The sequence below is a fragment of the Chiloscyllium punctatum genome, chromosome 2 (assembly GCF_047496795.1).
Source record: "Chiloscyllium punctatum isolate Juve2018m chromosome 2, sChiPun1.3, whole genome shotgun sequence".
NCBI classification, from domain to species: Eukaryota; Metazoa; Chordata; class Chondrichthyes; order Orectolobiformes; family Hemiscylliidae; genus Chiloscyllium; species Chiloscyllium punctatum.
This window is the reverse complement of record NC_092740.1, coordinates 77,957,043-77,973,591: the sequence shown is the minus strand read 5'-3', so window position 1 is coordinate 77,973,591 and position 16,549 is coordinate 77,957,043.

Genomic DNA, 16,549 nt, shown 5'->3' with positions numbered 1-16,549 from the left:
TTACAATACTATGCCTGCTAATTCTGTAATATTCATGAAGATACTATTTCTTTCATTTATGAGGTTTCTGCAGCAACAGTTAACAGAATAGACAAAGAATGGCACTAATAGTGTTACATAAAATCGAAATGTAGATTTTGTCCACCTGAAGTTACCATTCAACATGTACCAACAGGGAAGTGTTTTTAGCAAAAAATTATAGAATGGACCCATGGTTTATCAGCATATGTAGTTCTAATTCTGAATCTCATTGTTTCTTCTAAAGAACTTCACAACGTCATTATCAGGATGACCATTTCAATATATCATGCCTGGATTAGCTAACACTACTAATATACATATTATGGGCTATCTGTGATGCACATACAACTACAACAGAAGCAAATGGATGGTGGAAATTATTTGTTTTACAAGTATATTGCTTTAAAGTATGAAATATTTGGAAGATACTTTCTATAGATAGCATTTTAAGTTGAAGAATTGAGAAGATACTGAGGTTATATTACACACACATACACATACACACACACATGCAATCAAAAAATAATCATTGCAGGAAAGATTTGGCTCCTTTTGAGAAGCCTTTTGAGGCCTTATCCAGACTTTCAATGGAGAGTGCTGGAAGGCATGCCAGGAGCAGCACCAAGTGTGCCTAAAATGAAGTGTCAACCTGGTGAGGCCACCAAACAAGATGATTTATGTGCCAAACAGCATAAGCAGCAAGTGATAGACAGAGCCAAGTGAGCCCACAACGAATGGATCAGATCTAAGCACTGCAGGTCCTGCCACATTCAGTCATGAATGGTGGTGAACAATTGAATATTTCACTGGAGGAAGAGGCTCCATGAACATCCTCATCCTCAAAGATGGAAGACCCCATGTGTAAGCTGCATATAAAACTCCTATATTGAGACCTAAGTTGTGGATCAATGGTACCAGATATCATTCCATGACAGAAAGCACATGTAAATTGAACTTCGGCACTTACTTGATCTTCATATAACTGAGACAGTGGGGGATGACTTCTTGTTTATCACCCATACAAATAGTCAACAAACCAAAGTCAAAGAACGAGATTAGAATATGTATTAATATGTGACCATCAAACTAAGTCACAAAACGAGAAAGGCACTTAGAACTAACCATCAATGGCATCATAGAATAGGTGCACGGTGGAGAAAAAGCAGAAAAGTGGGCATGAAGAATGTTGGATCACAATGATCCTATTGAACAGTGGAGCAGGTTTGAGGGGCCAAATGGCCTACTCCTGTTCCTATTTCTTATGGTCATTATGACATCAAATGTGATTGCAATGGTGCATTCATTCGGAACATTGAGAAGATATATCATATATCAAGACATATATACATTGAGAAGAGCTTGTAGTATGAGAATGATGTTGTTTTAGATGTTCCTTCAATCTTATTTTCCCATTTTTGTGATTCCATAACCTTTATAAATGATTGTAACACCATTGTGTGTAGTTAATCTTGATCTCAACACCCAATAACATCAAATCAAACTTACAGAAGAATCAAGGCACGTTACAGGTGCTGCATTCACCATGGACATTTTTTGATATTGGAGATGTAATTTTGGATTCAATGCAGCATATGATTCAGTCTCCACTTTGAGGACCTGACGACACACAGAGCATCAATAAATGACATTCTGATTTATGGTCACATTGAAAGTGTACTTGCATTTCTATAACATCTTAGAGAGCGTGAGCAAAATTTGAACAAAGTAAAGGGTTTATTCAGTGAAAACACAACTGAATTCTTCAGTTACATGTTCAGCAGTGAAGAAGTATCCCTGATCAATAGAAATTTGAGCCTATTGCAAACACTGAATCCAACAAACATTCAGAGGTTTAGAATCTTGTAGGACTAATCACATTTCAGTCACTTCATTCCTGATCTTTGTTATTTAGTTACTCACGCGGTTCAACAGAAAAATTCACCAAGTTGGAGTTTACTATACCATATAACTGGGTCAAATATCAGAAAGCTGCAGAAAGACACTACTTACACCATGAGAAATCTACACAGTTAGTTCTGGATGAAGTTTTGAAGAAGGGTTACTGGTTCTGAAATGTTAATCCTGATTTCTCTCCACAGATGATGCCAGACCTACTGAGCTTTTCCAGCAATTGCTCTTTTTGTCCAAATTTCCAGAATCCGGATGTCATTTATATTTTTCTTTTATGGATGAAGGTCTAGTTGGCTTAGGAGCAGTTCTCATGGAAAAAGACAAGGCAGACATTGCGTCATCTTTTTAAAAAAAATTTCTGAATCAACCTGTTCAGAGATGTTGTTATATACCTCTGGAGCAGGTGGGACTTGAACCTGGTCTGCTGGTTCAGCGATAAGAACACTACCCCTGCACCTCAAAAGCCCTACCAGCAAGCACATAGAGAAGTGCTCTCAAAATCACAATTTGTATCTTACACTTACATTACTATTTGTTTGGAAGCAGGTTAGAAGTAATAATCAGTCAACATCCACAAGCAAGCCTTGTCAATAGACCAAATAGCAAACCATTCACTTGGATGCTCAAACTACAAACATATCAGTTCTGTTTTGAGTACCACCCAGCTAAGTTCAGCCCAGCACATACCCTTTCACAATATCTGACAATTAATCCAATTTATTCCAGAAAAATTGCCAAACAACATCTTAACAATGTAATGGTAACTCTATTGCCAGTCATGAAAACAAAGCTGACATCCAAATCGCAATGAAAAACTGCAGACAAAGATGTTGTAACTTTGTATGCAGTACAAAAATACAAAAACAAGATTAGGAGGGCATCTAAAGACAACAATGCTCTCACACTTCAAGATCTTCTCAATGTTCAGAAAGAACTCACTGTTGCAACCATATCTGATCTCACAATGACCATAATGATCTTAAGGAATTCCTCATGTTCACTTTTCTGTCTTTTCTCCAAATCCTTGATTCCCCAACTAATCAAGAATCTCTCCATCGCAGTTTTAAATATACACAAGAATTCTGCCTTCACAGCTATCTGTGACAAGAAGTACCAAAAACTCATAACCCTCAGAGAAGAAATCTCTTTTCATCTCAGTCTTCGTTTGACACCCTTTTATCCTGAGACTATGCTCTCTGGTCCTAGATTCTCCCATGAGGGGAAACATCCTCTCAGCATTTACCCTGTCAAATGGGTAGCACAGTGGCTCAAGTGGTTAGCACTGTTGCCTCACAGCACCAGGGTCCCAGGTTTGATTCCAACCTCAGGTGACTGTCTGTGTGGAGTTTGCACATTCTCCCCGTGTCTGCGTGGGTTTCCTCTGGTTTCCTCCCACAGTCCAAAGATGTGCAGGTTAGGTGAATTGGCCATGCTTAAATGGTCAATAAGGAGCATTAGTCAGAGGGAAAAGGGGTTTGGGTGGGTTACTCTTCAGAGGGTTGTTGGTGTGGACCTGTTGGGCCAAAGGGCCTGTTTCCACACTGTAGGGAATCTAACCTAATAAAAAAAACACTTAAGAATCCTTTCTGGCTCAATGAGGTCACATCTCATTCTTCTAAACTCCAATGAGTTGAGTCCCATACCGTTTAACCTTTACTCACAAGACAATCCATCCCCACCAGAGATTAACTGAGAGCAACTTCTCTTAACTATCTCCAATGAAATAATATCTTTTCTCAAATAAGGGGACCATAACTACTCACAGTCCTCCAGATATGATCTCACCAGCACTTTATACCATTGCAATAAGATTTCCCTGATGGAAATGTATCGTTATTTTACACTAATTAAGAAAATGTAGTGAAAATATAGTTTAGCACAGAATCACCAAAGCTAAACAACGTCTTTTGGAAAATGTACCCCTCCCTAGAATTTACTGCATGGGTTGATGACAAAAAATCAATAGTTTCAATGTCAAGTAAATACAATTTCAAATCATTACGGTGCCCTCAAGATGTCAGAACTGTCTCCAGCTGTGTTTGACTCTGCACACATGAATATTTCTTGCTAACCTAACTCAGGGAGCTATTGCTCAGCATGTAAATGAGTGGATCGAGACCAAGTAAATGGACTGAATGTAAACACAGAATGCCATGACAGTACTAAATATGGACTATCAATTTTTTAACTTAACATTAATCTGATTTTAATAACTGGTACTGTTATGACTGAAATAACGTCAAAAGCCATAAAGAAAATAGGGGCAGACATTGACTATTTAGCCCATGGTGTCTACTTAGTCATTCAGTGAGATCGAAGCTGATCTGATAATCCTAAACTCCACTTTTCTACTTTTGCCCATAACCATTGATTCCCTACTGACTCAAAATCTGTCTATCTCAGCCTTGAATACACTTAATGGCCTTACCTCAGCAGGCCTCTGCAATAAAGTGTGCCACAGATTCAATACTCTCTGAGAGAAGCAATTCCTCCTCATAGAGTCATAGAATCATAGAGATGTATAGTATGGAAACAGACCCTTTGGTCCAACTTGTCCATGTCAATCAGATGCCCTAATCTAGTCCTATTTGCCAACACTTGGTCCATATCCTTCTAAACCCTTCCTATGCATAAACCAATTCAGGTACCTTTTAAATGTTGTAACTGTACCAGCCTCCACCGCTTCCTCTCACAACTCACTTCATACATGCACACCCTCTGCATGAAAAAGTTGCCCCTTCGGTCCCTTTTACATCTTTTCCCTATCACCTTAAACCTATTGCTGTCTCGTTTTAAACTCCGCCACTCCGGAGGAAAGACCTTGGCTATTCAACCTATCTCGGCATTAAGTACTTAATACCTTACTCTGAGGTTATGTCCTCTGGGTCTGAACTTTCCCACAGGGGAAACAACCTAACCTACTGATCCTGCCAAATTCCTGAATAATCTTGAAATAAAAACAGTAACTCAGCTGGTCTCCAGCATCAATGGAAAGAAGGCAAAGGTTAAATTTCGAGAAAAGTGATCAGTTTTCAGAATTGATAGTAGCTGGAAAAAGTGGTATTTAATCTGAAGGGAGTGGGGGAGGGCAGAAGAATGGGGAGGAGGAGTGCATGGTTGGTTGGAGATAGAGTCAAAGAGAGAGAGAGAAAGAAAGTTACTTTTATAGACAGAATGGAGGTGTTCTGCAAAGCTGATATCTGGGTCTGCATTTTGTCTCCTCAATATAGAGGACACCACATTGAAAGCGGTGAAAACAATAGAATAGATTGAATAAAGTGTAGGTAAACGGCTGCTTCACTTGAAGGTGTGTTGAAACATTGGATAACGAGGGGTGATCAATTCAGTCTTTGTTGTGGCCACCTGAGGAGGTTGAAGAGAGTGAAGGTGATACTCTTTGGCATCATTTCCGCTGTATGGCATACCTGATCCTGGATCACCCTTATCATGACTGATCCCTGCACTTCATTCACCCACTCGGTGAACTCTCCCAGCCTATTCATTTACTGCATGTCTCTCTCAACATTTCATTTTTATAATAGCTCCCTTAGCAATATACTATTGTCTGACTTTTGCATTGAAGTGTCATCTTAGATATTGTAATGATCTGTAAATGAACTTCTGAATCCACAACCTTTAGACATTAACCAAATGATACGATTGAAGAACCAGGCCAATATTTATAAAGTCAGTATAAAATAGTCAGGCATGATATAAGTGAGAGATTTAAAAGCACAAATTAGCAAATAGGTCAAAATAATCTTGTATTAGTATAGAAAAAATCTCACCTTTCCTTACTCGTCTTAGCTGAGTATTGATATATTGTCAAGGAGTGACACTATATCTATCAAAAAGATGCTTGATGAACTTTGTATCATCCTCACTTGGGCTTTGCAATTTCTACCCATTGTCTTCCCAGCTACCTCACCCCCACCCACCTATTTATCTCTCAGCCCCTACCCACCCCACCCCCAACATTCCTGACGAAGGGCTTATGGCCAAAATATTGATTCTCCTGCTATGTTTTTCCAGTGGCACACGTTTCAATCCTTGCAATTTGTTAACACATCTAGCACCTATGAGTAGTTTTCATTTACACAGAATATTTTAATGATAGTATTCCTTTAAATATGAAACATAGCAGATAGGGAGTTCCTATAGCAGATGGGGAGCTCCTATATATATTTAATATATACATATAATATATATGGCTGAAGTACAAAAGTTTGCCACTGATAAATTCAATGGAGTAAGTAATAAACATTGGTAACATAAGATGCCAGTCAAATCTTATGCTGTGTATGTATCTATATCCAAGATATACATTTTCTTGTTCACACAGGCCTATACAATGTAGCTGTCAAGTTTGTTATAATACAATTTCATATCAATTGCCTGCACTCCTTCAAAACATCATGCTCATTCCAAACTGATATTCAACAGTTACAGATAATAGCGTTTAATTATTTTGACATGATGGATGTGCAAAAAATTATTTTCATGTCTGAACATTTAGGTCCACAACTATACGACAATGGGAAAGAACACACTCAGATCAGTCCAGTGATATTTCAAAGCTTGTTTTCAGTGGGGACCTCAACAGTGCATTGTTTGAGGCCCATGGAATCATTGACAGCAATACTGCATGTTTGTGACACATCATATTTGTATGGGGATGCCAGAAGATTTTACAAGTTTTATAGATTAATGAGAAAAATTGATATAAGGCCATACGCACATAAGAAATGGGAATAGGACCAGGCCATTTAACTCCTATCATTCTTTTATTCAATAGGCTTGTGGCTGATCCAATATTCATCACCTCCACTTTCCTGCCTTTTCTCCATAACCCTTACTGATCAAGAACCTATCCAATAAGATTGTCACATTGGCAGTTTTCAAATCTTCCAGTACTTCTCCAGAGTTCAAGGAGTTTTGGAAAATTATAACTAATGCACCCACTATCTTTGTAGGTGTTTCACTTAGGATCTTATGCAAGCCATTAGGACCAGAGGACTTATCTGCCTTTCTATATTCCTCACTAGTTTGCCCTCATTGTTTATTTTGTCACTATTATTGTTTTAGTCCTCCTTTGCTGAATTCTGAATTTATCACAGTTTTCAGGATTATCTCTTAGAATCTTTCCTCCTTACTGGAAATTTTGTTAATAGTCATGAATTACCTTCTATTGCACTTGTTGTTTACTGTCATTCTTGATGATCGAGCTGCCCAGTTCAATTTAACTAACTCTCTCCTCATTTTATTGTAATTTCCTTTACTTATTTAAGTTAGAAGCCATTTTTTCCAATCTAAGTTCCTGACTGTTATACTGAATAATAAATTATGTCATGTTATGATCACTACAACTCTGGAGACATTTATTGAACCCATCTCATTACCCATGATTACCCAGCTTGCTTTCTGGTTGGCTCCATGACATATTGTTCTAGGAAACTATCCCTAATACACTCTATGAATTTGTTGAAGTAGCTACGCTTTCAAGTTTGATTAACCCAATCCACATGAAGATTGAAGTCACCCATAATTATTGCTGTAATCTTTTTATGTGATCTTATTATTTGTTGATCTGTAGTTTTTCCTACAGAGTGGTTGCTGTTTGGGGTATCTGAACTCAAATCACACCAAAGTTTTCTTTTCCCTTGCTGTTATTTATCTTCACCCAAATGGACTCGATATCTTCCGAGTTTAGATCATCTGTCACAATTGACATTGTTTCATCTCTTATTGACTGTACTACCCTATCACCTTTTTCATCCCTCCTGTCCCACCGATAGGTCAAATATCTCTGAAAGTTTAGTTCCCAGTTTTGATTGCCTTGTAGCCATGTTTCCTTCATGGTTATGAGATCACACTCATTTACCTCAATTTGTACTGTCAGTTAGTCTACCTTATTGCGAATGCTTTCTGCATTAAGTGGCAAATTTCCTCCATGATTTCCTCCCATTGTATCAAAAACCTGCATCATCTGGTGGACGGGGTGGAGGACAGGAAGGCTCTCCTCTTCACTCAGGAATGCCAGCAGATAACACTGTTCCAATTCCTGGTCAAGGGTAACAACCTGAGTCAGTGTGTGTGCACATTCTGGAGGAATACACAGCAATGCAGCAAGGAGGTTAATGGCCATCAGCACTCCACAAGAGTTAGTGTCACAATCATCATTCTACTACTTCACATTCACATCAACTTGCTATGGCATACACCTTCCACTAGAGCTAATGTCCATGATTCTCACTGTTTAATGCAGCATCTTCACTCAACTACTCTATCCATGAAAATTACATGCTTTCCACAATAATTTTGATGTGGCACCTTGTCAAATGCCTTCTGGAAATTTAAATACTGTATATCCACTGGTTCCCCTTTATCTACAGCAAGTAACTTCTTCAAACAACATGTTTAAAATAGTTAAATATGATTTCCTTTCACAAAATTGGGTTGGCTCTGCCTAATTACCTTGCATTTATCTAAGTACCGTGTTATAATGTCTTTAATAATAGCTTGCAACATTTTGCCAAAAACATATGGTCTGTAATTTCCTGCTTTCAGCTTTTCTCCCTTTTTGAGTAAAGGAATTGCAATACCTATTTTCCAATCTAAGGTATCTTTAGCAAATCTAGTGAGTTCTGGAAACTTAAAAGCTTCACATCAAATATCTTTTAAGAGATTAGGGTGAAAGCCATCAGGGCCTGGGGACTTGTCAACTCGCAGTTCTAACAAATTACTCAGCACTATTTCCCTGGTAAATGTAATTTTCTTGAGTTTCTCCTCCACTTCCTTCTCAGAAGACTGCTGCTGCTCACCTAACTCCTAAACATCCATTACATTCAATTTTTGTTTGGTCCAGCTGTGCCGTGTACAGCATGCCAGTATTATGCAGCACACTATCTGGAGTCAATTGCAATGCCTCTCCAGATTGACCCAAGCATTGGATCTTAAGTTGTCTTATAATCCATACTCACTGGCCTTGGTGAAAGAGTGGGCTTCATTGTATTTATATTCTGTTTTGGTGAGAGGCTTCTTTAGAAGAGATATCCATTATAGTTGGAGAGGTCCCTCAAATGTCCTTGTCTGATTGAATGAGGCAGAAGCTTGGCTGTAATCAATAATGTATGCACATGGAAGCTTCTGGGATACCTGCCACAGATCTCTAAGATCTGCTAATGATGATCGCAGATCAAGGCTATATTCAACCGAGTATGGTATCAAGGAGACCCAGCAAAACTGAAATCAATGGATATCAGGGGTCAAACTCTCCAGTGGGTAGAATTACACTTGACATATAGGAAGATGGTTGAAGTTGTTAAACATCAAATGTCTCACCTCCAGACTACCTCTGCAGGAGTTCCTCAGGTTAGTATCCAAGATCCAAGCATCTTCAGCTGCTTCATCAATGACCTTCCTTCCATCATACTGCTCAGATACTGAAGTAGTCCATGTCCGAATGCAACAATATCTGGACAATATCCAGCCTTGGGCTGACAAATGGCAAATATCATTCACGCTACCCATATGCTAGGCTATGACCATCACCAATAAAAGACAATCTAACCACCACCCCTTTACATTCAATGGGCTTACCATCACTGAATCCACCACTATCAACATCCTGGGGGGTTACCAATGATCAGGAACTCAACTGGACTCAACACTTAAGCATAATGGCTACAAAAGCAGGTCAGAGTAACTCACCTCCTAATACCCCAAAGCCTGTCCACCACCAACAAGGCACAAGGAGAAAGTGAGGACTGCAGATGCTGGAGATCAGAATTGTGAATGTGGTGCTGGAAAAGCACATTCCTGATGAAGGGCTTATGCCAAAACGTCGATTCTCCTTCTCCTTGGATGCTGACTGATCTGTTGTGCTTTTCCAGCACCACACTCTTGACATCTACAAGGCACAAGTCAGAAGTGCAATAGAAAATCCCCACCTGCCTGAATGCACGCAGCCCCAACAATACTCAAGAAGTTTGACACCATCCAGGACAAAGCAGCTCACTTGATTGGCGCCACATCCACTACCTCCACCACCAATGCTCTGTTGCAGCAGTGTGTACTGTCTACAAGATGCACTGCAGAACATCACCAAAGATCCTCAGACAGCACCTTTCAAACACAGGATCACTTCCATCTAGAAGGACAAGGGCAGCACATGTATGGGAACATCATCGCTTGCAACTTCCCTCCAAGCCACTCACCATCCTAACCTGGAAATATGTCGCCGTTCCTTCGCTGTCACTGGGTCAAAATCATGGAATTCCATTCCTAATGGCACAGCAGGTAGGCTGCAGCAGTTCAAGAAGGCAGCTCACCACCACCTTCTCAAGGGCAACCAGGGATGGGCAATAAATGCTGGCCAGCCATTGAAGCCCACATCCCACAAAAATGGAAAAAAAAATGAGCTGGATATCAGTTGAATGAAAAGTCTTTTGTGCGAATGAATTCAGCCACATTTTAATGTGGTGCTCTCAATACGGTTACACACAATCTGTCGTGCCCCAGACTTGGGGGAAGCAGGTAATGTTTACAATGGACTGTATCACTGGTCTTATCATAAGGAAAAGAGATGAAATAGTGTAGTCTTGCAAAAATTGTACTTGTAACATTCTTGATACCCTTGTATGTGGAGGATTTGGAGATTCAGCACAGCTGCTTGAAAGGAGTCAATTGCAAAAAAAAGAGAAGTGACCGTGCTTAACATCAAACTGTGCTTAACATCATGTGTGTGAGGGTGAGGCATCAAAGAAATCCAGCAAAATTAGAATTAATGGGAATCAGCAGGAAAACCCTCCACTGGCAGAAATCATAGCTAGTTTAGATGAAGTTTACTGGAGATCGGTAATCTAAGCTCTGGAATATCACGGCAGGAAATCGTTAAGATAGTATCTTAAGCTTGACCATTGTATGAATATAAGAACATACAAAATAGAAGAAGGAGTAGGAAACGACAGTAATAATGTTACACTATAAGCCTTCTAAAGCTCCTATAGATCCTGGTAGAAATTTATTTTGTATCTTCTTTATGTAAGGATTGTTTGGCAAATAATGGAGATTACTGCGACTCTTAGATTTGCTGTCACCTTTGACTTTCATCAATGCATATACTTTCTTTGCATTAATGTAACAGTGACAGTAGTGCCTACTGTTGCTGGTTCAATTCGGCATGGCTCAATAAGCTTATGTGGTGAATATCAGAAACTTCATGAGTGATACAATTCTTGAGCAGTCCCAAAGACAAATTCGGTTTTAACATGGAGCACAATACAGTGGCTATGAAATGCCTCTACGTGCTGCGCCTGACTGTATGTAGCACCAATTTGTCATGCAAATACAGTTGGATATTGTGAGTTTAATAACAATACTACTACCTTTCCCTGCCAGACACAAAATACAACATTGAATGAAGGGCCCAGAAGACCATAAGAAATGGCAGCAGAAGTACTTTGCAAATCATGTCTGCTCCACCATTCAATGAGTTCATGGTTGATCTGATGACCCTCAACTCTACTTTCCTGCCTTTTCCCTCTAAAATCCTCAACACCCTTACAGATAAAAAAAAACCTGTCTTTCTCAGCCTTGAATATATTTAATGGCAATCTTGACAGCCTTCTGCAGTAAAGAATTTCACAAATTCACTGCCCTCTGAAAGAGGGAATTCCTCCTCACCTCTGTCTTAAGTTTCCTACCTCTTATTCTGAGATTTTGCCCTCTGGTCCTAACCTCTCCCACAAGAGGAAACTCCTGCTGGTTTTTAAAACTTTCCAAGTCCTCTTTGCCATGCTACACACTTTTTCTTTGAGTTTGATGCTACCATTGGGTCATAGAAATCTATAGCTTAGAAAAAATCCTTCAGCCCATCTGTACTGGTCACAAACAGCCACCTATCCATTGTTAATTATGTTTTCCAGCACTTGGCCCATAGTCTTGTATACCACAGCATCATAATGTACATTTAAATACTTCCTCAACGTTGTGACTGTTTCTGCCTCTATCAACATTAAAGCCAGTGAGTTCCAGATTCCCACCACCCTCTAGGTGAAGCCATTTTTTCCTCACATCACTTCTAAACTTGCTACCCCTTACCTTAGTTCAATGACTTCTGGTAACTGATCCCTCCACCAAGGGAAAAAACATTTTTCCTGTTGGAAAGTGGGATTGCAATAGATCCTTGCACAGCCTTTCAGGTTACAGATCTCCAAGTGTAGATGTTTAAATGATTTCATTGTTTCCTCTCAACCATCAAACTGAGCAATGAAATCCACACTGCCACTACCCTCTGGGTGAAAAAGGTTTCTCCTCATGACCTTCTAAGCCGTCTACCACTCTTAAACCTGTGCACTATGGTAACTAACCTCTTCGGTCAGACTTAAAATAGATGGTTCCTGTCCACACTATTTAAGCTCTTCATTATTTAATTCACCTCAATTAAGTCACCTGTCAGCCTTCTTGGGCCCAAGGAAAACAACTTTAGCTGATCCAATCTTTACTCTTTGCTGCAATTTTAAATCTTGCAACATTCTTGTAAATCTCCCCTATACTGTCTTTCGAACAATAATGTCCTTTTTGTAATGTGGTAACCAGAACTATACACAAACTCTAGCTGTGACCTAACCAGTAAATTGTATGTATTTTCAGAATTATGTTTCTGGTTTTGCATTCAACATCTTGTTCAATGAAGGGAAGAGTTAAATGTCTCCTTAGTTCCAATCTACATGAAGATTCGAAAACGAAAGTACGTCATGTAAAATGAAACTGAACCATTTGTAACAAATAAACTACAAAATATGATTTAATTTGATGTTATACATTGTCTTTAAGACTTCACAAACTCCTTAATTAAGGTCTTTGCAATTTTGTCAAATGTATCCTGCAAGAAACATTCTTGTTATCCAAGAACAGTGCAACTTCTGTGGATACTCCACTGTTTTATCATCTAGCACTAATTACTAGATAAATTTGGAACAAAGACAAGACAAAGGAGAGGCGATGGAAGCAAGCTACCTCAAACAAATGCTTTAGCGGTACTGCCTACTTGTAGAGGTGGTAAATGCCACCAGGTACTAGGCATAGCCATCTGAGAAAATACCACAGTAAGAGAAATATTTTCAGCTATACTCTCTTACAGAAGAACACTTGCAAAGTTTAATATGTTTGGCTAACATATCTCAATTCTAGATTCTATAGGAAATGTCTTTGAGCAAAAAAAAATTGCCTCAGAAACGGTTACACATCCCCAATACAATTTTCACAGTTTATTAGTTCTTTCCAAGTAAAATTTAAGTATTGCAGCATTGAAATACAGTTCACCAACATGGTCAGCTAATCTCAATGCAGAGCAGGTTTCTAACAGAAGGACACATGGCTACATTCACACCATTATATCTTACAAAGAGATCAGTATAAATACACGATAGCCTTCCAGATATATGAAACATGATGCAAATACAATCTCAGTTGTCTGTTATATTCTTTAGAGAAGGTTGTATAACATGGAATGTTAGTTTATTTAATGACAATATATCTTCCTTTATTAGCTTTAATGGTGTGAGAATGCCTTTTTTGCCATTTCTGTTTTAATTGATTTGCAGTGAAGTGCTTTGGAATATTTTGAGGACATGACAAGTGCTATATAAATACAATTTGCTTCTTTCCTCTGCAGTCACTCAGTTAACCTGGTGGCAATGTTTCTAACCAATCAGGTTTCTTGGATACGTATAGACAATTAATGGAAATGGTACATCATTTAGTATGAAGTGGAGTACAGTTGAAACCAATCTTATCCTTTCCTATTGGACAGAAGTGAGGGGCTCTTGGAGCACAGTAGTAGTGTCCCTATCTCTGAATCAGGACTCTTAGATTCAACGTCCCACATGCTCCAGAGGTGTGTAATAACCTCTTTGACAGATTAATGGGTTGAAATTCACATTCAGCAAGCATTTCTGTTCATTAAGAGGAAACCTGCTAGTATTTCTCCTCTTCACTCTGAGGTGCTGAAGCCAATTGCTTTGTTTAGCTGGTCACCTAATGACTGACCAAATGAATTCCCATTAGTTTCTTTCATTTATCACCCAATGTTTAGAGGAAGACCCACAGAAACACTGTCCGCTACGTGAAAAACATGTACCTTTTTTCTTCTAGAATGACCATGGTTCTACTGCTGAAATTACAGTGAATGCTTTGAAGAATACTCAAGGAAATTCACACATTGGGCATTAGACCTAAAGATATCTTTGCCTGAATGGCTCAACTGTTAGCTGTTGAATGTTTTAAAACAAAAGGAAGGTCCATGTTTCTTTAATGAGCAATTTGTTTTTATTTTGAAAGTTGCTTTTATCATAAAGCATCAGAATGGTACCATCAACACAATTTCTAGTACAACAGGTTCCCCATGTCAACCGGACTATTTGCAGGAGGCATGAAACAATACTAAATATTTTACATAAAGACATCAGAAAAATAAATTCTTGATAATTGCCAATCCATTTTAGATTGAATGAATAGCTGAAAGGCTGCATTGAAACAATTCAGGGAATGGATGTCTTGCCTATTTACTTGGAGAGAAAATATCTTATAATACAAGTAGAATGAAATAAAAACTAAACTATTTTGTTTCCTAGGTCTTCTATGTACCAGTGCTGCAAGTAATTCCATATCATAACTATAATGTGATCACTGAATGCTTATAATCTTTCATATCATGCATTTGCCTTTCAAAGATTGCTGCAGCAATAAGATTTGGTTCGTGCATTGTAGTCATTGCCATCCATCAGTGGTTATTGCTAGACTGAGAGAAGCAAACCTAAGAATTAATGCCTCAGAGCTGTAATAAACATGATTCCCAAACAAAAATGTATTATCATGTTTGTTATTAATCCATGTGCCTTTTTATTCTTCACTATTATAATGTTTTTGAATATTTCATGCCCCAGATCCATCACCAAAACATACTTCCCTGTAGTCTCATTCTAAGTTATAATGGACTGACTTTTCTTTTGATGAAATTAGGTGGTATAAATGGTCCTGAGAGGGTCAAACTGTTGAGGTAGGAGGTAAATCCAGAAACAGTATTAAAGCTTTATAACATTGAAATGATGAAATAATGAGAAATGAGCACTTTGAAATGTGGTTTATGTTTTTCCTGTACTACAATTAAAATCAAGGTTCTGACAATCCTGAGGAGGCTTTGTTTAAGGTAAGGGAAGTTAATGTTTCGGGTCTGGTGACCCTTCCTCAGAACAGGTCCTGAGGAAGGCTCACTGGACCTAAAACTCTGATTTTTCTTCAAAGATACGGCCAGACCTGCTGAGCTTTTCCAGAAACCTCTGATTTACCATATGTTAGTCTATAGAACAACCTCGGTTATCCGAACATCAATTATCTGAATTTCAGATTATCCGAACAAAATCTCAAGGCCCCTGTACATGCATTTCAATTAAAGTAGGAAAATTCTACTCCTCATCCATTTAATGCAACATTTTTTACAACAATTTACAACAAACCCAACAATTTTTTACTCAGCTCATTCTCTGGAGAATTAAGTCAAAAATGCACTCGTACTTTTCATTTCCATTGCTTTTCCCTCCCGTTATCCCATGACAGTTCTTTTTTTCCCAAAAAAAGTAGTTCAGCTTTTTCAGCTGACAAGAAAATTTAATGTAACTTTGTTTTTGATGGGGGAGAGCAAATTGTAGTGAGTTAGCACAAGTGAAAATAAACAGGAGGAAAACTTGATGGGAGGAAACACATGGAAAACATTAACCCCCTAAAAAAAGATTGATGAGAGGATGGACACTAAAGTCAGTAAAAAAATCTTCCCTTCCTCTCATGATCCCCCTGTATTTTGCACCTGCCCCCCTCTCTCTCTGATTCTCTCTCTCTCTGTCTCTCTCTCTCTCTCTCTAAGGGCTCAGCAATCACTGAGGGAGGGACAACACTTGGTTAGTCTGAACGCTGGGACAACACCAGACAGAAAGATGCCGACTGCTGTTGAGGACCAGGATAAAACTGAGGAAAATGTCAGCCAAACATTTCACAGATTTCAGTCAAACTCTAGCCAAAAAGTGATTTTATTTGTAAAATATCATGGATCTTTAAGCAATATCCAATGTTTGTAAACACATTTTATTGATTGAATGAAATAAAAACTCTGTAAACATTTTTTATACATAATCATGTTCAGCATGTCTTTTTTTTTAAAACAATCAGATCAGTTATCTGCACAATTATCCAAACAAAACACTTCCCACCCGTCTTGTTCGGATAATTGAGGTTGTTCTGTAATAGCATATATAACAGCCAAGTAAGTTGTCAAAGCCTGTTGAGTTAGCTGTCTTGAAGTTTATTTACCACACTTTTGCAAGGCTACAATATCGTAGATGCACATATCACATGAGTTCTACACATAGCACACATAGCCAACTCACTATACTGACTCCATTACACAAGAAAAGTAAGTGAAGACGGGTTGGGTAGCTTTATACAGGACAGTCATTTTTCATGATGTCACATTACTGTCTTTAAAGGTACAGCCAGTCTGGTCTGGAATCAATGCAACCATAAAACAAGTTTGCTGTTAATCCAAATTATTGGACTCCGCTTG